Here is a 27,032-nt window from a genome sequence, read left to right on the forward strand (position 1 = left end):
CCTTGCAGCACTGACGTAAAGTGTCAAAAGACCAGGCTGATACTCTCCCATGAGCAATGAGACATGCTAGTTTTTCCCCCACATTGTTGGAATGCACAATAACAGTCTATATGAGATAAAAATGTTACTTGCCACATACCCACGGAGCCAGATGAAATCCTGATGTAGCTGTAGCCGGTTGCTATGGGCGACTGCTGTAGGAATAACGCCTTTGCCCCACGTTGGGCGCCAAATGTAGCAAAGTCCCAGGCCCCTTTAGGCCTAAGGGTGACCTCCAGAGTCGGGGACAGCTGACATCCTTCTGTGTAGAGTGGGTTACAAGGCATGGTGGGTGTAATGCAAGATGAAAAGGGTGGGCGTCAAACACTTTTTGAATGCAAAGAGATTTATTGTCTCTTAAACAGAATTGTGGGAGAGAGGGTTAGGGCAGGACACCTTTAGGTAGATGCAATGTTAATTTGCAGACTCCGAGACTTCTATAAGCAGACAGCCATACAGGTAGTATAGGTAGGACGCTGTCTCCTATGGCAACAATTTTGTAGAAGTTACTAAATGTAAATGTATCCAACTATTTGCAACACGAACAATTCTCAGCTTACCCCACAATCACTCACTGTGGTTCTTCACTCAATGAGCTCCCAGTCTCTCTCACTAGACCTCAGATCCAATAGCTACTGGATCCACTGTTAGCTCTCAGTATCTTCCTAAAGTGTCACCCCCGCTTCCCTGCTGGGTCCCTGGCTTGGCACTCAGATACTCTTCAAGCGTCACCCCTGCTGACACGCTAGGTCCCTGGTTTGGCATTCACTGATGCTCCGCAAGCATCACCTCTTCTGTCCCACTAGGTCCCTGACTTGGCACTTGCTTAAGTTTTCCCACTTCTTCATCATCCCTGGCTGGTGAGAGGTATGCTCTGGTACTGGCCTAAGCTTGCTCACCGTGGTCTCCGGTAACAAGGTGGATGGTCCCTTAGTGGCGACAGCTTCCCCTCTACCTCTGACCACAACTGGTTCCCTGGCCGGCAGAACCATCACTTCTGGTTGGACTACAAGCCCGCAGTCCCAACCCTACGCTGCTCTCCTGCTTCTGGATAGGCCCTCAGACAGCCTAGCAGCCAGATGTCCCCAGGATAGGCCTCAGGTTTACAGCCTAGCAGCCGGGGCAGCATAGCACATGTCCACCCAGACAGCCGTCCAGGTGGGACAGAACCCCGATCACCTAACTCCACCCAAAAAAATAGGCTCTCCCAGCAGGCCAAGGGACCCAAGAAAATCCCTGCCCATTGCCTGAGACACTCCATTCATTCCCAATCTGCCCTTGCTATGCCCTTGTCTCATTCAATGTCAGATAAAAGTATTTATTACAATGGATAAAAAACACTCACATTTGAGTTGTTAAAAACCAGCATATAGAGTAGTTTCATCCGCTTGTTCCCGGGGGATGTGGGTTTCACGGGCCAGTAGAGGGGATCCTGGGATTAAATCCTGTGACCTGGGTCCTGGTAGCTGTTCCGGTGGTGCTGTGGGTGCTCAGAGCCTCCGGGCAGCTAGGACATCGGTCATGGATCCTCCGTGGAGCGCCGTGCTGTCCTGTGTCTTCACTTCCGGGTACGGGGTAAGGCAGGCGGTGCTTCGCGTTCGGAGCATGCGTACTCCTTCATCAGGCTTGCACAGCACGGCGCTCCATGGAGGATCCATGACCGACGTCCTAGGCGCCTGGAGGCTCTGAGCACCCACAGCACCACCAGAACAGCTACCAGGACCCAGGTCACAGGATTCAAACCCAGGATCCCCTCTACTGGCCCGTGAAACCCACATCCCCAGAAACACGCGGATGAAACTACTCTATATGCTGGTTTTTAACAACTCAAATGTGAGTGTTTTTTATCCATTGTATTAAATACTTTTATCATACATGCTGCATTTAGAGGCCGCCGTCCTTCTCTCTCTTGTATTGTTTCAGAGCTCCTTCTAGCTTTTATAGACTGGCCGCCTTCTACATACTCAGCATTCTCTTTACCCTCACATGGACTAATACCTGAACTTGTGAAATATTAAACATTACCACCAAGTTCCCCCTCCCAGGAACACTACACCCACCCCCCTCCCCCCCTGCCCTTATAGTTATGTGTACCTAGCTACATCCATTGTGCGCCATATTAACCCCCTGATTGCATATCTCATCCAATGTCACCAGCTACAGTGCCACCTAGTGACAGAAGAGAAAAGTCCAGAATTAGGGAGAAATCAATTGATCTCCTAACAATTGGCCAAGGCAACTATCCCCTGGTGACTAAATTTAATGGCAGCCCTGCCTAAACATCAGGGTGCTACACATCTTTACACATTTAAGTGCATGTATATGAAAGTATTTTACTGATCATTATGCAGGGACTTTTCTCCTAGAAAACACAGGTGTAATGACATCAGTAAAATGTTTACAGCTGTGTGAATTTAGTTATTTATTACAGGTACTACAGGCCCTCAATTTACGCAGTGCTTTACACATACATTATTGTACATTTACATCAGACCTTGCCCTCAAGGAGCTTACAATATTAAGTCCCTAACTCACGTTCATACATACATACATACCTACATGCATACATTGGTGTGTGCAGCCTTATCGCATTAGAGTGTGCACCCCAGAGCACAAACACACACGCATGTATATCAGCAGAGCAGTGAACGGTGTCAGCAGAGCAGAGATTGGTGTCAGTAGGGCAGTGGATGGTGTCAGTGTTTTTTTTTATATATATATATATATATATATATTTATTATTTTTTATTTATTTTTTACAAAATTCTTTTTTATACATTTTGTAAACATTTTTTAGGTGACTGTTATGGGGCTTTGGTGAAACATCAAGGGTCTAAACAGACTCCTGATGTCTCACTTTTGAGACAGGGAAAGAAACTGAAGAGATTCCCCAGACCCTTTCTCTGCAGCCTGCAGTAAACATAATTCACTATGCTTTAGTTAAAAATCAAGACAGGAGCGATCGGTACAAATCATTCACTGTTCATTCAGAAAAATAAATATTTACTAGCCCCTTCCTCGCTCCTGAGAGGAGAGGAGGGGAGCTGGCAACACTGCAGGGGGAGACAGGAAGCAGGGGGAATCAGCACCGCATTGGGGTGATGAGGGTGTGCTTTTTAAGAAGCAATCGTATGATAATCTGGTCATTAGTACACAGCTTTTGTCCAAAATTATCCTAAGGGAAAAAAAACCCAAAAATGTTTCTTATACGATGCCAGTTCTCAACTGAAAATACAATACAACACTTTACATCACTTCCGAATTCTTATTCTGTCGTACAAGAATTTTTGAACTTTAGTAACCTCTTCATGGAAACTAGTTTACTAGGAAAAAAAAAAAAACGATGATTATTTGTACGATAATCTCATTGTGTGTACCAGGCTTAATTCACATCTGCTGGTGTGGATGAACCCTAACAGCATTTAGATAGATCCAAAAGCATTAGAGAAAATACAGTTCTTATTTTAGGCATGCCTCAGCTCAGCCAGTGTATGTGGATGCCGGAGCATGCATTCCATAGCAAACTGTGCTAGTTAGTAAATGTAACCTATATATACATGGTAGGCGCACATAGTGGCTGCATAAAATTTCCAATGATTATACAATTTACTTGTTTGGGCAATCGATGTGGTGCAAACAAACATAATGGACATCAAGCCCATTGTATGTGTTAGTAAGCAGCATCCGTGTTTTTATGTTTTTGACCATATATTTTATATAAAAGCATCCAATCTAGAATTGTGGTATCCCTGCATGAATCAGATGAATTGATTTCTGCCTTATGATGATTATGTCTGATTGTAAAGGTGTGCTGTGCCTTTAAGAAGAGCTGAGTGCTGCCTGTCAGATCATGGCTCTGCATCAGGACCAGCCTTGTCTAGCTGAACATTGGCAGCAGCACCAGGAATGAAGCGGATGGCCATGGCTGGGCAGATACAAGGTGATGGCTCTGCTCCTTCCTTTGCTTGCACTTGTCTGTCCTGATCCCTCCCCTCCTCCTAATTCCCAGGGCTGGCTTCACACAGAAGCAGCTGGAGGAAGAAGACAAGAGGGGGCTTGCTGCGACCTCCTCCAAATTTCCAAGGTAGGACCCTCCACAATGAGGACATCCATCTGTGTGTGTGAAAGGGAAGAGGGAGCCTGCAGGATCCTGGGGGCTGAGGATGGGGAAAAGGCTGGGAGCCTAAGGAGTGCTGGGTCTGATTGATGGAAAGATGATTGTCAATTACTGAGAATAACATCTAATGCTTTCCTTTAATGTTCTAGGAATATGATGTTTTTTTACCTAAGCAAAAATACAACATGGGTGGGACCAGGAGGGGGGTGGGGGGTGAATTGTAAAATAAATCCCATCCAGAGGAAGATGCTGTAGATGACCGTCTACTCTGCAAGATATATAGGAGGTAACTCATAGATGACAACAGAAACAAGTCTGCATGACCCAAAGAAGATGAAATGAAATAAAATACATTTTACAGGTTTCATTGATCAAAACAGGTTGGCCGAATATTTATTCCCTTAAAGGGGACTTGTCAGGATTAAATATGGGAGTTGCCATTGCTGATTTAAAGTGCCAGCTCAGGGGCTGTAAGGATTATGTTTGCTTCTCTACTTGTTAAGTCGCTGACCGGGAACCTGGCTGCATGCTGTCAGAGAAGGTTTGAAACAACTGAACCGCATGCTTGTTGTAGATCATTGACTCACTAGGTAGTGTGGAAATAAGGATGGCTGACCTGGAGCTTGTACGAGTCAGCAGTCTGTTTAATCTGCCATTTCCTGCCCTGTTCTTTAATGGCCAGAAGCATTTTCTATGAGATTAAACAGGTTATTTTTGTGTTATATCATTGCTATTTATAGCTTTCATTTCTGTTTGTGAAAGACAGGCCTGGTGATATCTTCTAGAGATGACAGGGTGAGACAGATCTGATTGGGAGGGATGTTTGTTGGTGGGCATATAGGCATGGGATCCTCATGATAAATCATGCATTAGTTAAAGAGTAACTCCGCTTTCATGGCGAAAAATATAGCACATAATGAAAAAATAATATCATGTATACAATTGCAACACAAGTCATATTGTAATTGAATGTTATCAAAAATTACCTTCCCTTTTCAATTTGCCGCCGCTGTAATTTTCTGTAAAGTGCAAGGTGATATGGCTACCTAGAGGTATTCTGTACACACAATGTGTACAGAACGCCCCCCAGAAACATCATTTACTGCTTGTGTGATTGGCTCACTGATTTTCACAGAAATCTGCCCTAAGATATAAGTCAATATCAGGCATACCTGCAACAAAAATGTACCGTATTTTTGGACCATAAGATGCACTTTTTCCCCAAAAAAATATGGGGGAAAATGTCCCTGCGTCTTATTGGGCGAATATACGTCAGGCACCGCCTCCCTGCCACCGCTGGCACTGCCCCCGCCGCAGCCGGAACTGCCCCCTCGCCGCCGCCGCCGCCACCGCCCTCCGCAGCCGTCGCCATGCTAGTACAGAAGACAGACATCCCAGGTCCCACGAGCACCGAGCGATCTCCAGGCTGGGCCTGCCACCTGCTGAGATAGGAGACAGAGCAGCCCAAGCAATGGCACAGGTCAGGCTGCAATAATGACAATAGTCAGGTTACATTAATGGGAATGTTCAGGCTGCAATAATGACAATAATCTGGCTACATTTTTGTGCAATGGTCAGGCTGCATTTATGTGCAATGGTCAGGCCGCATTTCTTTGACACTGGTCAGGCTGCATTTTATGGGCACTGGTAAATATTTTAGTGCAACATTTGTTTCAGAATATTTTTTTTCTTGTTTTCCTCCTCTAAAACCTAGGTTATGGTCAGGTGTGTCTTATGGAGAAAAAATACGGTAATTTTTGGTGAGATACTGCCAATAGGAAATCACATCTAAAGGGATGCAGGCCCAGCAGCTTTCCTCATTAGTGCCCTGCAGTTGCTACAGGTGATTGATAATTATGAAACCACTCCCATTAGATTCACTTACCACATGGACACAGACAAACACACAGGGATTTATTCAGAATAAAAAAAGGTAGGAATCTGTAACAAAATATGTTAAAATCTTTGTAATGTACATAGATCACCCAGAGGGGAATGTTTTTTTTTCTCAACAAAAGCGGAGTTACACCTTAGGCTGCATTCACACCTGAGCGTTTCAAAGTCGCGAGTTTTTACTGCATTTTTTACTGTGGTTTTTGTCGTAATTTTATACAGGTCACCAATGTAAAAAGCAGAAAAATGCCTGTAATCTGCCCCAAAGAAGCTCATGTTCTTTTTTTAGCTCAACTGGTTCTCGACCGGCGCACGCCGATGTACGTCGGCAGAATGGCACGGCTGGGCAAATGGGCGTACCTGTACGTCCCTTTGAATTTGCCGCCGTGCCATTGCGTGCGCGCCGGCTGGGAGCTCTGTGAGTCGGGTCGCGGGTCCCGCGGACTTGATCGCCGCAGGGATACCTGCGATCGCCTCACGGAGAGGACGAACAGGGAGATGCTAAAGTAAACAAGCATCTCCCCGTTCTGCCTAGTGACAGTGACACTGATCTCTGCTCCCTGTGATTGGAAGCAGAGATCAGTGATGTGTCACATGTAGCCACGCCCCCCTACAGTTAGTAACACATCCCTAGGACATACTTAACCCCTCCCTAGCCCCCTAGTGGTTAACCCCTTCACTGCCAGTGCCATTTACACAGGAATCAGTGCATTTGTATAGCACCAATTGCTGTATAAATGACAATGGTCCCAAAAATGTGTCAGAAATGTCCAATGTGTCCGCCATAATGTCGCAGTCACGATAAAAATTGCTGATCTCCGCCATTACTAGTAAAAAAAAAAAAATTAATAATAAAAATGCCATAAAACTATCCCCTATTTTGTAAACGCTATAACTTTTGCGCAAACCAATCGAAAAACGCTTATTGCGATTTTTTTTTACCAAAAATATGTAGAAGAATACGTATCAGCCTAAACTGAGGGAAAAAAATGTTTTTTAAATATTTTTTGGAGATATTTATTATAGCAAAAAGTTTTAAAAAATGCGTTGTTTTCAAAATTGACGCTATTTCTTTGTTTATAGTGCAAAAAATAAAAACCACAGAGGTGATCAAATACCACCAAAAGAAAGCTCTATTTGTGGGAAAAAAAGGACGTCAATTTTGTTTGGGAGCCACGTCGCACGACCGTGCAATTGTCAGTTAAAGCGACGCAGTGCTGAATCACAAAAAACGCACTGGTCAGGAAGGGGGCTAAAGTGGTTAAGGCTTTTTTTCAGGCATTTTGCTTCAGGTGACAAAACGCTCAGATGTGAACAGGTGCCATTGAAATTAATGGGATTTTGCTTGTTGGGCATTTTTCAGGCTTCTTTTGGGTGTTTTACGAGCGTTTTATGAGCTGAAAACGCTCAAGTGTGAATGCAGCCTTAAAGGATTTCCAGACCAGAAATGAAACCTTGACCCATTCTCCAAGCTATTTTGAAAAGTGATGCTCTCACAGTTTTTGTGTTTATAAACATATGTCCAGCATCTCATTATTAGTGTAGTGTTGATTTGCAAAAACAATATGACTGTTTTAGGCTTAGTTTACACTTGCAGTGGGGAGAGATAAAAACAGGCATTGAGCCACATTTTTACCACCACCCTTAACCGCCTCCCCCCATTGCAAATGCAGCAGGGCGAAAGTATATACAGTAGATCACAAAAGTGAGTACACCCCTCACATTTTTGTAAATATTTTATTATATCTTTTCATGTGACAACACTGAAGAAATTACAATTTGCTACAATGTAAAGTAGTGAGTGTACAGCTTGTATAACAGTGTAAATTTGTTGTCCCCTCAAAATAACTCAACACACAGCCATTAATGTCTAAACCACTGGCGACAAAAGTGAGTACACCCCTAAGTGAAAATGTCCAAATTGGGCCCAAAGTGTCAATATTTTGTGTGGCCACCATTATTTTACAGCACTGTCTTAACCCTCTTGGGCATTGAGTTCACCAGAGCTTCATAGGTTGCCACTGGAGTCCTCTTCCACTTCTCCATGACGACATCAGGGAGCTGGTGGATGTTAGAGACCTTGCGCTCCTCCACCTTCCCTTTGAGGATGCCCCACAGATGCTCAATAGGGTTTAGGTCAGGAGACATGCTTGGCCAGTCCATCACCTTTACCCTCAGTTTCTTTAGCAAGGCAGTGGTCGTCTTGGAGGCGTGTTTGGGGTCGTTATCATGTTGGAATACTGCCCTGCAGCCCAGTCTCCAAAGGGAAGGAATCATGCTCTGCTTCAGTATGTTACAGTACATGTTGGCATTCATGGTTCCCTCAATGAGCTGTACCCCCCAGTGTCGGCAGCACTCATGAAGCCCCAGACCATGACACCCCCACCACCATGCTTGACTGTAGATAAGACACACTTGTCTTTGTACTCCTCACCTGGTTGCCGCCCCACACGCTTGATACCATCTGAACCAAATAAGTTTATCTTGGTCTCATCAGACCACAGGACATGGTTCCAGCAATCCATGTCCTTAGTCTGCTTGTCTTCAGCAAACAATTTGAGGGCTTTCTTGTGCAAAATCTCTAGAAGAGGCTTCTTTCTGGGACGACAGCCATGCAGACCATTTTGATGCAGTGTGCGGAGTATGGCCTGAGCACTGACAGGCTGACCCCCCCCACCCCTTCAACCTCTGCAGCAATGCTGGCAGCACTCATACATCTATTTCCCAAAGACAACCTCTGCATATGACGCTGAGCGTGTGCACTCAACTTCTTTGGTCTACCATTGTGAGGCCTATTCTGAGTGGAACCTGTCCTGTTAAACGCTGTATGGTCTTGGCCACCATGCTGCAGCTCAGTTTCAGGGTCTTGGCAATCTTCTTATAGCCTAGGCCATCTTTATGTAGAGCAACAATTCTTTTTTTCAGATCCTGAGAGAGTTCTTTGCCATGAGGTGCCATGTTGAACTTCCATTGACCAGTATGAGAGAGTGAGAGTGATAACACCAAATTTAACACACCCACTCCCCATTCACACCTGAGACCTTGTAACACTGAGTCACATGACACCAGGGAGGGAAAATGGCTAACTGGGCCCAATTTGGACATTTTCACTTAAGGGTGTACTCACTTTTGTTGCCAGCGGTTTAGACATTAATGGCTGTGTGTTGAGTTATTTTGAGGGGACAACAAGTTTACACTGTTATACAAGCTGTACACTCACTACTTTACATTGTAGCAAAGTGTAATTTCTTTAGTGTTGTCACATGAAAAGATAGAATAAAATATTTACAAAAACGTGAGGGGTGTACTCACTTTTGTGAGATACTGTACATGGATTAATAAATATAAACAGCGCTTGCAAGATATGGTGCAAACCACACGACTTTCTACAATAAAAGTAATATGTGATAAGAACAATGTGAAATAAATTGATGTGGAAGTATATACATGCCAAAACTGTGATGCTTTGCATTGTGGCACAGCAAATATGATCCTCCCTGTCGCATTTGGTAAGCAGTACCGCTGTTTAATGCGACATATTCAAGTGAATGGAACTGCAGACCACGGATCGCTTTTCACAGAGTGGCATGTGTATAAACGAGCTCTAAATCTGACATTGAAGGACATGTAAGTTATGGAAAATGGTGGCATGTTAGCTGGCCTGTGTAGACATGTGAAAGTCATATAATATCTAGATCCCTGGTGCCAACCTGTGGCTCCTTGGTATTTGTTGTGCGACCCTGGGACTCCAGCAGTCTGCGGTTGCAGTGAGAGCTGTAAAGGAGTTCGATTTACATTTGAATATTCTGAGAATTTTCATAAAGCTTTAGGTCTCATGCACACTGGACGTTTTTCTGCTGCTCCTAGGGGCATTTGGTGTTTTTTTTTTTTTTTTTTCTGCCTCTAAACGCCACCGCATAGTAATCTATGTGTTCTTGCAAATATACAGTAGGCATTTAGAGGCAGGAAAAATACCCCCACAGCGAGTGCATCCAGGAGAAGCCACATTTTGGCAGAAAAATGCTGGACACGCCTAAACGCGTCTAAACGTGTGTTAATGCTAGGCACATTTAGCGATTGAACGCTAAGTCATTTCAATGGCCAGAGTAAATCATTATTTTTTACAATTAAATGAATTAACGCCCAAGCTCTTGGCGTGCCTAAACGTGTTTAAATCCGTTACACGTGTTTACAAGCATCAAGTGTTTATTCTGCCAGGAGGAACGGCGTCCAGGAGAGTTGGCGAAATGTCCAGTGTGCATGAGGCATTACATGTCCAAAGTCTTTCAATACCTTCTGCAACATGTCTCTAAACCAAACCTATAGCATGTCCACAGTCTCTGACCATCATTTATTCCAGTACATCAAGGATGATAAAGAAGTGGTATGAGAATTGGGAATGCATGGGGTACTGCCAACATCCTTAGTTAAGTAGAATATAGGGAGATGTGCAATAACTGAACAAAGGATTCGCCACTTAGGACTTTAACGGCAGAATAATGTATGAAGAGTAGGTTCTATAAAATGCACGTAGTGCCAATTTTATTAATTAATGTTATAAAAATATAAAGAAATATACAAATAGCAATACACAATAGTTGATTAAAAAAGACACATCATTGTATACAAGGTAGATATATCAACCCAAAGCTTACAGCCCGCTGCCAAAAATAGGTAGAGGTCAGACGGATAGATTTACAGCACATATCCCAACATGTTTCGGAGATTAATATATATTGTTCCTTCATCAGGGGATTTACAGTTGGGTGATCAAATCATTATCTGTAATGTAAGATTTGTAGGGTAGTGAAATAACATCATCATATGTGAAATTATTGAGAAGTATCGCTCATAGCAATTTATACATTGTTTGATATTAAAGCTGATTATACTTACATAGATAGGGTTCATAGAAAGTCATACAAAACAAAAACAGTAACCAGAAATGAAACAGGCTGGCTGGGGAGTCCACAGGAATATAGGATGGACAGTTGTAGGTGCAGGACCGAGTGCTGCAGCGCATCCACAAGAGACGCCTGATTTAGGATCTATGTAGTCTAATAGTAAAGAAAGGGAAAAACAATATAAAGTTAGTCCCACATGCAGTCTGAAAAATCTATCAGACTACAATGTAGAGACAGAGGAATATCTATCCCCAGTTAGCCAGCACACATAGTAGTATTTACCTTAGGGTTTACATATTCAAGATGCGGACCTCCGGGCGGCAGTTCCACAGCTGACAAGTGCCCAGTAAGTGTCCGCATCCTAAGTAGCACAGCTGATATGGCGGTTAGCCAATCAATGTGACTGACGGTGTAGGAGGGCCCCAGCTTGTCAGCTGTATAGACAACAGCTGTGAATGGAGCTCAGAGCGTCCCCCTGACGCGGCGGCACGCGGCGTAGCCACGCCCCGATGGGCGTGATGACGTCACGCGTCACCAGCGGGTGTGAGATCCCCACCTGTATGGCGAACCAACAGCGGGGACACAGAAGAAGCTCCTCCTTGCACAGAAAGCACAGGAGGCCGGGTGGTGAGACCCGGCCTCCCAGCCAAATGCGAGTGAAGCTTACCCGCCGGGTGTCTGCGAGCAGACAAGCGGCCCGCATGCCACAGACTGCGCCATCTAGTGGATAAAGGGAATATAGCCAGCCTGTTGTACAGAAAAAATGGGAGAGAGACAAGGCATCATAAAGTATTGGATTGACTAAATATTGTGCAGGTTACAAAAAGCGAATCACCAGATTATACAGAGAAACAAAAAGAAGAATTGTACATTACACTCCATACAACAGCATTATAGTTGAGTACAATTCGGTATTGATATATATTTACACTGAAATAATCGGAACAGCAATCAAATAGAGACACATAAAAATGAATAAAGAAAAAGGAAAAGGAAGGGCAGAGAAGAGATTCCCTACAGGTTCAGCTCACAGACCCCTGATGTAAAACCAGGGAGAAAGGGTCTAAAGTTGAAGGCCTTGTTGAGTCCAGGTGGAAAATTGGCCTGTAGATTGTATATCCACCTCAACTCACACTGGAGGAGGCGTTTGTTGGGGTCACCGCCTCTGGGGCTAAAGTGGATGCGGTCAAGGGCAAGGAAATAAGCTTTGGGGATTGACTTTGGGTGAATTAGGGCCATATGGCGGCCAATGGGTACGTCGGGGTCGCGCTTATGTGTGGTATTAAGGTGTTGGTATATCCTTTTCCAAAATTAATTTATGGTTTTACCAACATAGTAACACCCACATTCGTATGTCAACAAATATACTATTCCAGAGGTGTTACAGTTAACGTAGTGTTTAGGGGAGAAATGTTGGCCATTTGGTAGAGTGATATCATTGGGTCTGTCCATATACTGGCAGTATTGGCACCCCCCCCATGTAAAGGTCCCCGAAGTTTTACATACGTCACTTTTAAGGGGTCTATACTCACTACTAACCAGTCTGTCACCTATTGAGGGTGCTCTCCTAAAGGTGATAGCGTTATTCCAGTACATCTGCATTCTCATTACATACTGAACATTATGAGCACCCCTTTGGTGTTGTTAGGGGTCGTAGTTGAGGCTCCTTTATATATAATAAGTTGACAATGTTTGATCTACTTAGTGTCCTGATTACTTAAACCAGCGGTCTCCAAACTGCAGCCTGGGGGCCACAAGAGGCCCTTTGCTTGCCTTTATCCTGGCCTTAGGGCATTATTCCATCCACTGACACCATCAATGGGACACACTTCCTTCAATTAACACCAACAATGGGGCACTATTCCTTCCACTGACACCAACATTGGAGCAGAAAACTTCCATTGACACCAACAATGGGGCAACATTCCTTCCATTGACACCAACGATGGGGCACTCACTATTCCTCCCACTGACACCATCAAAAGGGCACAATTCCTCCCACCGTCACCAACAATGGAGCAAATTCCTTCCACTGACACCAACAATGGGGCACTATTCCTCTAATGACACTGACAATGAGGCACTATTCTTCCCGCTGACACCAATGATGGTGCACTAGTTCTCCCACTGACACCAAACATAGGGAATTGTTTACGCCTACTGGATGCAAGAACATCTTCTACTCCCACTGGTCCTAGTCTGGCCCCCCTAAAGTCTGAAGGACAGTAAACTGGCCCTTTGTTTATAAAGTTTGGAGACCCCCCTGACTTAAAGCGTTAGTAAATTCCTCTTTAAAAAAAAAAGAATTTCAGCAAAGTAATATCATAATGTGCTAGTATGCACTGCACATTATGAAAGACTCACCTTGAAACTAAGCCCTCCAGCAGCACACTGACACCACTGTAGAGGCTTCCATCTTACCCAGTGTTCCTTCCGTGTTTGCACGCTGCAGCCGCTTGACTGCCCGAGCCACGATGACGTCAAATTTAGGCACACGGCTCTGAAGGTTTTGGCACAATATGCCGTTCTTTCAGAGCGCATGCGCCGGTGATGTCACCGGCTGCAGAGACACCAAATATCTTTTAAACGGTGCACGTCAACAAATGCATAAAAAGAGTTTACTACCACTTTAAACCAAAGGGACCCAGTTCACTGATCTTTTCTGTGCTGATTCCAACTACTTGAAACAGAATTGTGTTTCAGTTGTTTGTTTAGACCTCTGGTGTCTTCATAAAGAGAACCTGTTACCACCAATATACTCTAACATTATCATATTCTGTGACAGTAAGGCCAGTTGCACACAGGAGTAAAAAATGCCATGTTTTTTACTGATCTGTAATCAGGCACATTATTGTCTATGGCACAATGCACACTGCTGTGCAGAGATCATCTCCCCTCCACGATTTGACCCCCCCTTCCTGCAGCTCCAATCTCCTTGTGTGCCCCCCCTCATAGCGCTGCCGGCTTCTACTTCTCTCCATCCCACCGCCTGTCAGCTGCTGCAGAACACAGGAGGATCGGTATTACTCACTGAAAGGCTTTTATTTCTGTGTGGGTCCCCACTGGAAACATTTTCCCTTTTGTACTGTCTCTGTGACACCCATATAGGTAAAGTGGGCTGCTATTGTTGCCACAACACCAAAGGCACATACAGCAATGTGTTCCCATTGGAGAGATTTACTATAATTTTCCCCCTATCCTAACAGGAAGTAAGAGAAAGTTCCCCCAGAGGGAGAGAGATAGCAATACAAATCTCACCAACGTTCTAACACTGCAGCTAAAAGTTAATAACATTTTTTGCCTGTAGTTTGGCTAAATTAAAGCCCAACTTTGGGCAAAAAACAGTTTTTCTTTGCAGTGGAGCTGTGCCCACATTGCATGGGTCAGCTGCTTGTTTTGTCTAGGGGTGAGGAGAAAGCTTATACTCACCCAATCCTTCATCCTACGGGAAAATGGCGTTACCTGATGGTCCAGCGGTGGACGGTTCCTGGTCTATGGAGCATGCTCTGGACTTGATGTCAGGAACAGTCCACAATTCAAAAACTCCTGGAGCGCGGGGGGTGCCAGTCTTGTCCTGGGAGCATCGGAGGTTTAGGTAGGTATGTTTTCCTTTTCCTTTCCCCTATGTAAAAACGAGCAGTTAACCTGGGCAATGCCCCACTGCATGGGAAAACTTTTTTTTTTTGCCCAGAGTTGTGCGTTAAGAGAGTGCTAAGTGTTTAATGCATTGCCTAGTGACAGGTTAGATTATCTTCATTATTATTAGAATAATACAGGATTTATATACCGCCAACAGTTTGTGCAGCACTTTACAATGTAAAGGTAAACTGTTTTTTATATATGCACTTTAAATCTAAGATGTATTTGTTCTCCAAGAACTTGATTCAGTTTTTTTCTTATATTTAATGTACATTCAGGAGCATATTTTTTTTTTAATGCACAAATTACAGTAGCACTTGGAGGGACTGCACTGATCAGATGCTCTGCATGTACATGCTGAGAAAGAACATGTTGATAGGAGGACAGAGAAGAGAGGTGACCTTATTAGTCTGTTACTGCTTCTTCATTGTACAGTCATAAGTTAGGGCAGGGAGGCGACAAAGTAAAAGTAATTTTGTTTTCTGGGATTTGGAAATATCAGTAAAAGATTGAAAGCTTATAACCAGAAATCATTTTAAACCTACGGACCGTAACAGCTACATTTCCCTTAATAGTTGTCATCGTAAATCATGGTCATTTAACGTCCCCAGAGGTCAATGCATCCATTTATGAAGGAATTGTACTATGGTTAAAGATTTTGTTCAGCAATCTGAAGTTTTGTGTAATAGATTTCTACAGAAAGAGTATAAGAAATCAGTGACTGAGCAGGAAATCAGGAAAGTTAAAGATATGGATAGAGGTGCCTTAAAGAGATGACATATGAAAAGAAAGGGGGGGGGGGGACATAGTGGGACTTTATATGAAAGGTATGTGAATACGTCTCCATCCAGTAGAAACAAAAAGATGACAAACCGAGTGAATCTGAAGAAGATCCAGATTATTATGATTTACGTATAGTGCTGTATTATACCATACAACACAAACAAATGGAAAGAATTATCAAAAAATATTGGGGCATATTGCTAAAAGACAAAGTATTGGGTCCAATATTACCACCTCATCCACGTTTTGTATACCAAAAATCACCCACTCTTAGGAACTTTTTGGCCCCTGGAGTGCTTGATCCTCCAATACAGAAGAAAAACTAACACATTTTCCCACTGTTATCAGGTTTTTATGCATGTGGGAAATGCAAAACTTGTACTATAAAATATCAAAAGTAGGCAGTAAAAAGAAAAAGGATTTTATAGCTACAATCACAGGTAAAAAGTGTAATTTGAAGGATTTCATAACCTGTTCCACAGGGGGAGTTGGATATATGCTCAAATGCCCCTGTGGGAAACAATATATAGGTCATACCTCTAGACAACTTTCAGTGAGAATTAGAGAGCATATCAGGTCACCTGGTGAGCTCTGCTGTCTGAATGACTGTGTGCACGGTTCTCTAAAGACTTACTCCTGCACCAGTCTCAAATCGCTTTCAGGAATCACATGTTGAATTTTTTTTTCACCCTGCTGGCAACCTGTGCTTCTTTGAGCAATATACCATCTGTTCCACCTCCAGGGGTATACTTGTATACTGCTCTCAGCCGCAAGGGGAGCCAGGGGTATACTGCTCTCAGCCGCAAGGGGAGCCTCTCTCAACGTCTTGGCCTCGGATAAGGTACGTGACAGTACAATCCAGCCATGTCAGAGGCCGACAGAGTTGGTTCCCCACTCAAAGCCTTAGGCCAGCAGGTCAGAGCCCTCACTCAGGCAGTACAGCGGCTTCAAGAGAGCTACTTCCAATTAGAAGGTTGTTTGCAGCACTTGACTTTATCCCCTGTTCCCGCGGACCCCAGCCCATCATCTGCCAGCAGGGCCTTCGCCTCTTCGTCACAGGAACAGGTCAAATCTAATTCCACAGTAATGATGCCTCCTCCTGAACCGAGAGTCCCACGCCTGAACGATTCCAGGTGATCGAAAGAAGTTCAGAGCCTTTAAAAACTGATGCCAGCTGTACCTAGTCAGGCTACACGGAATACCGGACAACATGGTATCTGAAAGGGGAGTACAATTCACTTCCAGGTTCTGGAGGGACCTCTGCAAATCTTTAGCAATTGAAGTATGCCTCTCATCAGCTTACCACCCAAAACAATGGCCAGACCAAAAGGACTAATCAGACCTTAGAGCAATACTTGCAATGTTTTTGTTCCTGTCGTCAAGATGACTGGGCTTCTCTTCCTCCTTATGCAGAGTTCGCCTACAACAACTTCCTGCATGCCACCACTAATTAAACTCCTATTTGGGCCAATTATGGATTTCACCCTTCGTTTTTGCCCAATTCCATACCCGAAGTATCAGTGCCTGCGGACCAGGGTGGGATAAATTCCATCCAGACCAATTACCAGCGACTCCAGGCGCCCATGCAAGAGGCTGAGGATAATTATAGGAAATATCATGATAAAGGAAGAAGAGACAACCCTGCTTTCAAGATTGGTGACGAAGTTTGGCTGTCGGCCATAAATCTCAAACTCTCCTGTCCATCGCGGAAACTTGGACCCAAGTTCATTGGTCCCTTCAAAATCAAAAAGATGATAAACCCAGTGGCCTTTGAATTGGCACTGCCTGGCTCTTATACAATTCATCCAGTTTGCCATGCTTCACTATTAAAACCAACTGTTCGCAGTCCTTTTCCCGAAAGAGGAATTGCCACCACCTCCAGTCTTGGTAGAGGGTGAACCTGAATTCAAAGTGGAGGCCATTTTGGATTGCAGAAAAAGAGGGAGACAAGTGCAGTACCTCATCAAATGGAAGGGGAACCCTCCAGAGGATAATTTCTAGGAGCCCTCAAGCAATATACATGCCCCACATCTAGTACAAGCCTTCCACAGCAGACACTTCGAGAGAATGGTTAGATTGGGCATCCGGAGGCTGCCCCTTAGCGGGCGACACTGTCAGGGAATAAATAGGCCGTGGAAGTACTGGCAATCTTGTTAGTAGAAGAAATGGGCGCCATAGGTGCATCATGTGACAGATGGTTCCTCCTGCTGGCCTATATAAGGCTGCCTCTGTCTGACCCAAGTTGCTGGATTGTCTTCAGCTGTTCCTGTGTTCCTAAAACCTGATCTGCTTCCTGTTGTTCCTGTTGTGACCCGGATTACCCTGTGACCTGCTCTGATCTTCTCCTACCTTCGACCCTGGCTTGTCTTAAGGATCTCGCTTCTGCTTTACCTGCCTGACCACCTGTGAATGACCTTGGCTTGTCTTAAGGACTTTGCTTCTGCTTTAAATCTGCTTGATCACCTGTGTATGACTCCGGCCTGCCTGAAGGACTTTGCTATCTCTCATGTACCATAATTAACCCCAGCTTGTCATACGGATCCCACTTGCAGCAGCTGCAGCCTGATCCACCGTGCTAGATCCTCTGCCTGGCTTTTAACAAGCTTCTTGGATTCTCAAGCCCACTGCGCTCAGTATGGTTCTCTAAAGACTAAATCCTGCACCAGTCTCAAGTGGCTTTCAGGAATCACCTGTCCCAGTGTTTTTTCTTGTACAAAGAGTTTTATTGAAAATATATATCAGCAGAATAGTACAAAACAGTGATGGATACATCATGAATTAACAGGTATAAGACTGCCGGTGTCCGGCAGGTAAAACTGATGTTCAAGAATTTAAGCCTGGTCTCAGGCGGCTCAAGGCCGAGTCCAGGCGACATACTAAGGAGAGTCTTCATCTCGTGTTTACTAGCATAGCGGTAAACTGCAAGCACAGAATATTATGTTTGCAAACATTGAACATTTAAAGGGTGCATAGCGAGATGTTATTGTAATACGTAACATTGCATTAAAAAAAAAAAAAAAAAAAGAACCAGAAATAAAATCAGATTAAATTAAATAACTTCAAAGAAGATAACATACCTTTGTATGGAATAACTTTTTGTTACCATAAATATCCAATCTCTGTAGAATTAAGCCCAAGGGCCTGAATGAGAAGAAGGAAAGAGAAATTGAAAGTGGGAGAAGAGGGGGGTGGGAAAGGATGGGATGATCCCGGGGTGGGGGGAACAGAGGCTCGTTATAAGGAAAGAAGCGTTAGGTCAAATCTTGATGGACGGTTATGGGTCAACCAGGGTTGCCATATCCTGAGGAACTTATCATGTGTGTCCAACAATATGGCCATAAGTTTTTCATTTACCATGATATCATTCACACAATTTTTAACTGCTTCAAAGCTAAGGTTCAGAGTTTTCCAGGCCCTTGCTATGGTCAATTTAGTTGCGGTAAAAATATGTGCTGCTAATTGGCGTTCAGGATGAAGAAGTTCTGCAATCGGTTTCCATAAAAGGGCCTCAAAAGGGTCCCGCTTTATAGTAGTATTAAAAAGATTGCGTAGTAGTGCGTATACTCTGACCCATAATCTGCAAACCCTGGGGCAGGTCCACCAGATATGCGCCATCATGCCCTCCTGTGAGCACCCACGAAAACAGAGGGGGGAATAAGATGGGATGAAGCTTGCTAATCTAGCCGGGGTATAGTACCATCTGTAAAAGACTTTGTAAGTGTTCTCCAAAAAGAGAACATTCTTAGAGCATTTGGATAGCATAATAGTCATACATTGCCAGTCCTCCAGGTCTAATTGTTTCCCGAGCTCGGCCTCCCATTGGAGACGATAGGGTCTCAATGGTGGCATCTTGGAATTAATTATAGCGATATATATGAGGGAAATCAGACCCGAGGATTGGGGGCGCGATCTACAAAGGCTTTCAAAGGAGTTCAGCTTTATAAAAAATAATGAGCAAGGGGTGTAATTATAAAACAGATATTAAAAAAAAAACAAATAATAATATTTTAAATATATGAATCCAGGGCAAATGTTATTCATTCATACAAATTATTCTAAATGCAATCAGTGCAACCGCCTCTAACCAACCATATAATAAGTAAAACTACATTATTAATTAACCGGTTACTGAGCGGCTCATGTCTTTTTACGGAGGCAGAATGACACCCCTGCGCGAAACCCGGTATGGGTACGAGGTTCTCTTTAAGAGCCGCCAGAGGCCATGCCCGATCGTGTGCACGCCACGCCCGATCGTGTGCACGAGAGCCAGCACGGGGATTTGTGTGTGTTTAAACACACAAATCCCTGTTCTGTCAGGGGAGAGGAGACATGTCGTTGTTCCTATTAAGTAGGAACATCGATATGTCTCCTCCCCTAGTCAGTCCTGTCCCCTCACAGTTAGAACACACTGAGGGAACACGCATTTAACCCCTTGATCACCCCCTAGTGTTAACCCCTTCCCTGCCAGTGACATTTATACAGTAATCAGTGCACGTTTATAGCACTGATCGCTGTATAATTGTCAATGGTCCCAAAAATGTGTCAAAAATGTCCGATCTGTCCACCGCAATATCGCAGTCCCAATAAAAATCACAGATCGCCGCCATTACTAGTAAAAAAATGAATAATAATAATAAAAATACCATTAATCTATCCCCTATTTTGTAGATGCTATAACTTTTGCGCAAACCAATCAATATACGCTTATTGCAATTTTATTTTACCAAAAATATGTAGAAGAATACATATCGGCCTAAACTGAGGAAAACATTTTTGATAAAAAATGTGGGATATTTATTCTAGCAAAAATTTTAAGATATTGAGGGTTATTTACGAAAGGCAAATCCACTTTGCACTGAAAGTACATTTGGAAGTGCAGTCGCTGTAAATCTGAGGGGTAGATCTGAAATGAGGGGAAGCTCTGCTGATTTTATCATCCAATCATGTGCAAGCTAAAATGCTGTTTTTTATTTTCCTTGCATGTCCCCCTCGGATCTACGGTGACTGCACTTCCAAGTGCACTTTCAAGTGCACTTGTAGTGCAAAGTGGATTTGCCTTTAGTAAATAACCCCAATTGTGTTTTTTCAAAACTGTCGCTCTTATTTTGTTTATAGCGCAAAAAATAAAAAACGCAGAGGGGATTAAATATCACCAAAAGAAAGCTCTATTTGTGGGAAAAAAAGGACATCAATTTTGTTTGGGTACAGCATTGCACGACTGCGCAATTGTCAGTTAAAGCGACGCAGTGCCGTATCACAAAAAATGGCCTGGTCATTGAGCAGCCAAATCTTCCGGGGCTGAAGTGGTTAAGACAACATAGCGATGGTGATTGTTTTGGATTGTCTTTGAATACGGGTGACTTTCTATTTAATATACTGGGTTTGTTAATGGTGCCATCTGTTCTGTCATTTTTAGAATTTAAGATAGTGGTGGTCAACTTATTTAAATAGGGGGCCACAGTGTCTGCCCCTGATGTCAACAAAGGGCAGCACATAATACTTAGTAAATGCTACATGCTACAGAAGAGTCAGAGATTGCACATGCATGCCTTCCAACATTTTGAGATGGGAATGAGGGACACCTACTAGCAAACATATGTAGGCATAAGACATGCCCCCTTAAAGGGGAAAAAACAAAAAAAGTTAATTAAATCCACAAGTGCTTTTTTTTACCACTACTATTCCTTTATATTAGCTTTTAAAATTGAAAAATGCAGCAATTTAGAATTTGGATGAAAGGTTTAGCACTGGGACTTTTTGAAATATAAAAAGTGCATTTTATATACAACTATATAGATCAAACCAAAATGAGGGACGAATGAGGAGGAAAGTGGGACAGAGGGACATTGCTCTAAATCAGGGACAGTCCCTCGAAATCAGGGACAGTTGGGAGCTATGCACATGTGCCACAGAAGATGGCTAGAGACTGCACGCATGCTAAAGAAGAGGGTCAGTAACAGGCATTCTACAGGAGATGGTCAGAGGTTGAAATCATGGTACAGGAGATGGTCCCCTCAGCCAGGGCATTGAAAATAGGTCGTGGATGGACATTCCAGCATGACAATGACCCAAAACACACGGCCAAGGCAACAAAGGAGGGGGTCAGGAAGAAGCACATTAAAGAGGAGCACAATAATGTACATTAAAGAGGAAGTCTGCTCACATAATTTGTAATAAAAACATCTTTGCCATTCTGAAGCTTCCCTCCAACCACTTTGCACATTATCTTATATATACTGTGATTCTGTACTCGCCAAAAATGCTGCATAAATCTCCCTCCACTGAGTCTGGCTGCAACTGTTTTAACTGTGGGCAGCTGAAGCTTCCAGGATTTACAGACACACCTCCAGCTCTGCAGCTCACATTGGCCCTCTTATGACTCACCCCCCTCCCTTCCTGGCAAACTCTCATGAGAATCAGAGAGAGAGCTGTGCATGGTGTCATACGCCTAGACATTTTACCAGGCAAGAAACAGGAAGTGGGCTGTATAAGGTATTTACTGGCAGAAAAAAATGTTTTACTATCCAAAGTTAAAACAAAAAGGCCAGAAGATTTAATAGATGGAAAGATGAAAAAATGACTGAAGTTCCGCTTTAAGGTCCTGGAGTGGCCTAGCCAGTCTTCAGACCTTAATCCCATAGAAAATACGTGGAGGGAGCTGAAGGTTCGAGATACCAAATGTCCACCTTGAAACCTTAATGACTTTGAAAGGATCTGCAAAGAGGAGTGGGACAAAATCCCTCCTGAGATGTGTGCAATCCTGGTGGCCAAATGCAAGAAACATCTGACCTCTGTGATTGCCAACAATGGTTTTGCCACCAAGTACTAAGTTTTCTTTTGCGAAGGGGTCAAATACTTATTTCCCTCATTAAAATGGTGAAGACTGGGGACATGCTTCAGAGGACAATTGTGGCCTACAGATGCATTCCTTGTGACAGTTATGCCGTGTACACACGAGCAGGCATTTCGCCCGGACTGGTCCGACGGTCTATCCGCCGGACTTTCGGCAGACTTCCGACGGACTTTCCGAACAAACGGACTTGCCTACACACGATCACACCAAAGTTCGATGGATTCGTATGTGATGACGTACGACCGGACTAAAATAAGGAAGTTGATAGCCAGTAGCCAATAGCTGCCCTAGCATCGGTTTTCATCCGTCGGACTAGCATACAGACGAGCGAACTTTTCGATAGGAACTAGGTTCGGCGGAGTTCCGACGTAAAGATTTGAAACATGTTCCAAATCTAAAGTCCGTCAGATTTTTGACCGAAAAAGTCCGCTGCAGGTCTGATGAAGCCTACACACTGTCGAATTGTCTAGGTTGGACCAGTCCGATTGAAAAGTCTGCTCGTGTGTACGCGGCATTAGAGTTCAATGCTATTGCAGACACTTTTAAGCCAATGCTTTCACGTTTGTGCTATAAAACCCCCCTAAAATTTTTTGGTGTTACATTTGATATCTCTGTCTAACCCAATATAAGTGATCAGAATAAAAAAATAAAAGAGAGAAGAGATAACACAGAAAACCTAAGACTGTGTGAGAGAAATACACCAAAAGTACCGTATTTATCGGCGTATAACACGCACCTTTTTCCCCTTAAAATCAGGGGAAAATCGTGGGTGCATGTTATACGCTGATCCCCCGCCGATCCCCCGCTGATTGTGAGCGGAGGATCGATATACATAGCCGAGTGTACTCAGCTTGGCTCGGCTCACAGTCACGCCCAGTCCTGCCCTATGATGGACATAACACAGGGACTGGGTGTGACTGTGAGTGGAGCCGAGCCGAGTACACTCGGCTCCGCTCGGTACTGCGAGAGGACCCGAGTGCCGCCGAGAGGACCCGAGAGCCGCCAAGAGCGGCCAAGAGGACCCAAGAGCCACCGAGAGGACCCGAGAGCCGCCGAGATGACCCGGCACCATTTTTAAACTGCAATGAAAAGGCTGCAATGACAAGGCTGCACTGACAAGGCTACACTGACAAGGCTGCAAATGACTTGACTAGGGCAGTCAGATAACTCACTACCCCAAACCACACATGTATACAAACTTATCATTATTAATAAATAATGACACTGACACCTGCTGGATGTAAATGGCCTGCTCGGCCTTTTATTATCAAAAACCAAATAAAATAACTTATTATTATTAAAACATTATTCAAAAATATTCAAAACTATTCCGAAACTAATCCAGCTCCAATCCCACTCCTTGGTTGCAGGTCCCTGACGACCCCCTCTTCAACTTTTTTGGTCTGTAATACTTATAGTTAGCATCTGTCCCTAGCCGCCAGAATTGCCTCGAAGACCACTAACTGACCACAGACCCCCCACAACTTATTACCCGATAGTCTAAACTTAAAACCAGACTAACCGGGAAGACTCAAAACCTGTGAATGGGTCCCCATTCTCTCAATACCTCATGTATTTTATGCTTATCACCAAGGACCCAACCACCACTGCGGCACCAATGTAAAACCTTACACTTGTGCCCGCCGCCACACCAGCAATACTCTGCGAATGCCATCCTCCAAACCCAACACCCAAAGGTCAATCTCGACTGGGTTGAGATGTACCCCATCCCCCCGCAAGTACCTCCAAGTGTCCACCTCCAACTCCAGGTGTCTTACCACCACTCCACCATTACGGGCAATAAACCTACCCACCTTCTTGTTGACCTTTATATGGGTCTTATTAATTTTTTTAATGGACCTAGCACCCCTCCAATCCAATCGTGCTACAATGTCCGACCATACTATGATCATGTCAGGGAAGGAGGTCATCAACCTAAGAAAGTCCCATTTTATGTCTTTTATGACCTGTCTCATGGGTCTAATGAATAAATCACTGGCCCCCATGTGAAGGACCAAAATATTCGGAGGCTGGTCCAGCCGTGCGAAGCGATGAACCTCAGGTACCACCTTATGCCACATCATACCTGGCATCCCAATCCACCGTATCCTGCCCTCCTCCCTAGCCAGCCTCAACTGTCTACCTTCTGGCCTAACATCCGCCCTCTTTGCCCCCCTAAAAACATAAGAATGTCCCATAATCCAGATGAGACATCGTGGGAAATCTGAAAAGACATAACAAAGACATACCCAGCCAGGGGCCAGCAACACAACATAAAAGACGTACAATCAACATGAAAAAACACAAACACGTCATAACAAATGAGGACGAACATACAACTGATATCTAGTGGATTCCCACCTGCCAATCTTTTTTATGGCTTCAGAAGGAAGCCCCCACCGAGACGCCTCAGTGGCCGCCCCGATACGAAATGAATGAGCTGCAAAATCCTCCAGACTAAATCCGCCTGCCTGCAGGCACTCACGGAAAACTGCCGTAAATTGGAACCTGGACAAACATGATCCGTCGAGGTGTACTAACAATGCCCCTTCCCCTTGTGGCCGAAGAACAACAACCCCTGAATAAGTCTACCCGGATCCCTTTACCCAGCTGATCCGTTTTGACCGTCTGATCCAAATCTGTACCGCCCCTACCGAGCACTGTATATGCCCAAGCTGCAAACCCCCTGCTACCCGCTTGGAGGGTGAAACCAGCTCACCAATTCTAAACGCCCCAAAAAAGGCCAGCACAAAAGCCGCCCAAAAAAGAACCTGCTCGTAGGCCGAAGAACATACTTTCCTTAGATTCTCCAGAATTATTCCCAGCACCTTAAAGGACACTGGGCGTCTGGAATCCGGTTTGGAACTGCCCTTCCGGTAGCCCCTCAATGCCCTCCTGACCACAAAAGATTTTGTGAAATCTCTATAACCTGCTAACTGAAATAAAAAGGCCAAAGCCGCCATCTTTTTGCCAATCGCAGTCCCAGAGACACCATTCGAATAGTTACTACATATAAAATACAACAAACAAGCCTGTATATCTTTTGAGTCCTCCGACCCGCCTACCTCCTCCAGAAGCGCAAACCATTCCTGCCACACTTTTGAATACACTTTCCACGTTCCAGCACTGAGAGATTGCCTGATCAACCCAGCGGCGACTCCAGAGCAAGTTTCCATAAACTTGGCGGACATGGCTCCCCTTCGCGGTCCTCCTCCGGTGCCAGCGTACGAAATTCTTTCCACTGGAAACGAGATAAAGCATCTGCTAACTTGTTATCCACCCCGGGAATGTGTACTGCATATATAAAAACATTCAGCCTCAAACAGCAAAGCACAAAGTGCCTCAACTATCTTATCACAGGTGGGGAGGAAGCTGTAATGTTATTAATCGCCGATACCACCCCCATGTTGTCACAATTGAACCGCACTTTTTTGTTCCGCAATACCTCCCCCCAAATTTCCACTGACAAAACTATGGGAAATAGTTCCAACAAAACCAAATTCTTCAGGAACCCAGCCTCCCTCCGGCCATGGTTCCGCACTCCATCGCCCCTGACAGTAAGCACCATAGCCCACAGACCCAGCCGCGTCCGTGAACAAGACCAAGTCAGTATTGCTGACTGGCTCCGTTTGCCACACTGAATGACCATTGAAGGATTCCAGAAATACATCCCAAATCTTCAAGTCATCCCGAAGTTCCTTGTTAAGACGCACAAAGTGATTGGGTACCCGTACCCCAGATGTCGCTGCCTACAGCTGTCGGCAAAAAATGCAACCCATAGGAATAATCCTGCAAGCAAAATTCAATTTACCTAACAAGGATTGTAGCTCCTTCAATCGAAGCTTATTCCTGACACTCGCCATACTCACCTCCCTCCTGAGGGCCACCAATTTGTCCACTGGCAACCTACATTCCATAGCCACAGAATCGATTGTTATTCCCAGAAAAACCAACTCTGAAGTTGGTCCCTCAGTTTTATCAGCCGCCAATGGAATACCAAACCGCTCAGCCAGGTGTTGAACTGTTCCTAGCAACACCCCGCAACAACGGGACTCTGGAGGGCCGATACATAAGAAGTCGTCCAAATAGTGGATGACCGAGTTAACCCCAGCAACTTCCCTAACTGCCCACTCAAAAAACGAACTAAAGGCCTCAAACAGGGCACAAGAGATAGAACAGCCCATTGGAAGGCAACGATCTATAAAGTAAGGTCCTTGCCAACAACAACCTAACAAATGACAACTTTGGGGATGAACTGGTAGCAGCCTAAACGCAGATTCCATGTCCGTTTTTGCCATGAGGGCCCCTTTTCCATATTTTCTAACCCACGAGATAGCTGCGTCGAATGATGTATAGGCAACCGCACAAACTTGCGGGTCGATACCATCATTCACTGAACTGCCTTTGGGATAAGACAGATGATGAATCATCTGAAACTGCCCCGGCTCCTTCTTCGGAACCACACCCAACGGTGAAACTATCAAGTCTGGCACCGGCGGGCCAGACATCCGACCTAACGCCACCTCCTTCCCCAGTTTGGCTGACACCACCCCATAATGGAGAACTGCCGACTTCAAATTTCCTGATACAGGAGGAACTTCCCGCACCTTACTCGGAGTTCTAAATCCTTCCCTAAAAAATGGAGGCGACACTAGGGAGGAGGAAAGAGGATTGCTGCTCACCCCTTAAAAATTAGAACAAAAAAGGAAGGTTTCCCCACATTGGGGTTTTTTGGCAGCACAATAACAAATGTAGTCAATGTTGTATGAAAAAATATAACAATTTTATTGGATAATAATATATC

At 44.3% G+C, this 27,032-nt stretch overlaps 1 protein-coding gene across 2 annotated transcripts in view; it reads left to right on the forward strand.

Annotated features, from left to right (window-relative positions):
• The first annotated feature begins 3,868 nt into the window (after positions 1 to 3,868).
• ABCG4 (ATP binding cassette subfamily G member 4) overlaps positions 3,869 to 27,032 on the forward strand; it is a 124,961-nt gene continuing 101,797 nt past the window's right edge. For both annotated transcript variants that reach the window (XM_073602529.1, XM_073602530.1), the window contains exon 1: positions 3,869 to 4,123. The gene's annotated coding sequence lies outside the window, so the exon portion shown is untranslated. The remainder of the gene's footprint in view (positions 4,124 to 27,032) is intronic.

Source organism: Aquarana catesbeiana, linkage group LG10 (assembly GCF_042186555.1).
Source record: "Aquarana catesbeiana isolate 2022-GZ linkage group LG10, ASM4218655v1, whole genome shotgun sequence".
In the NCBI taxonomy this organism is placed as follows: Eukaryota; Metazoa; Chordata; class Amphibia; order Anura; family Ranidae; genus Aquarana; species Aquarana catesbeiana.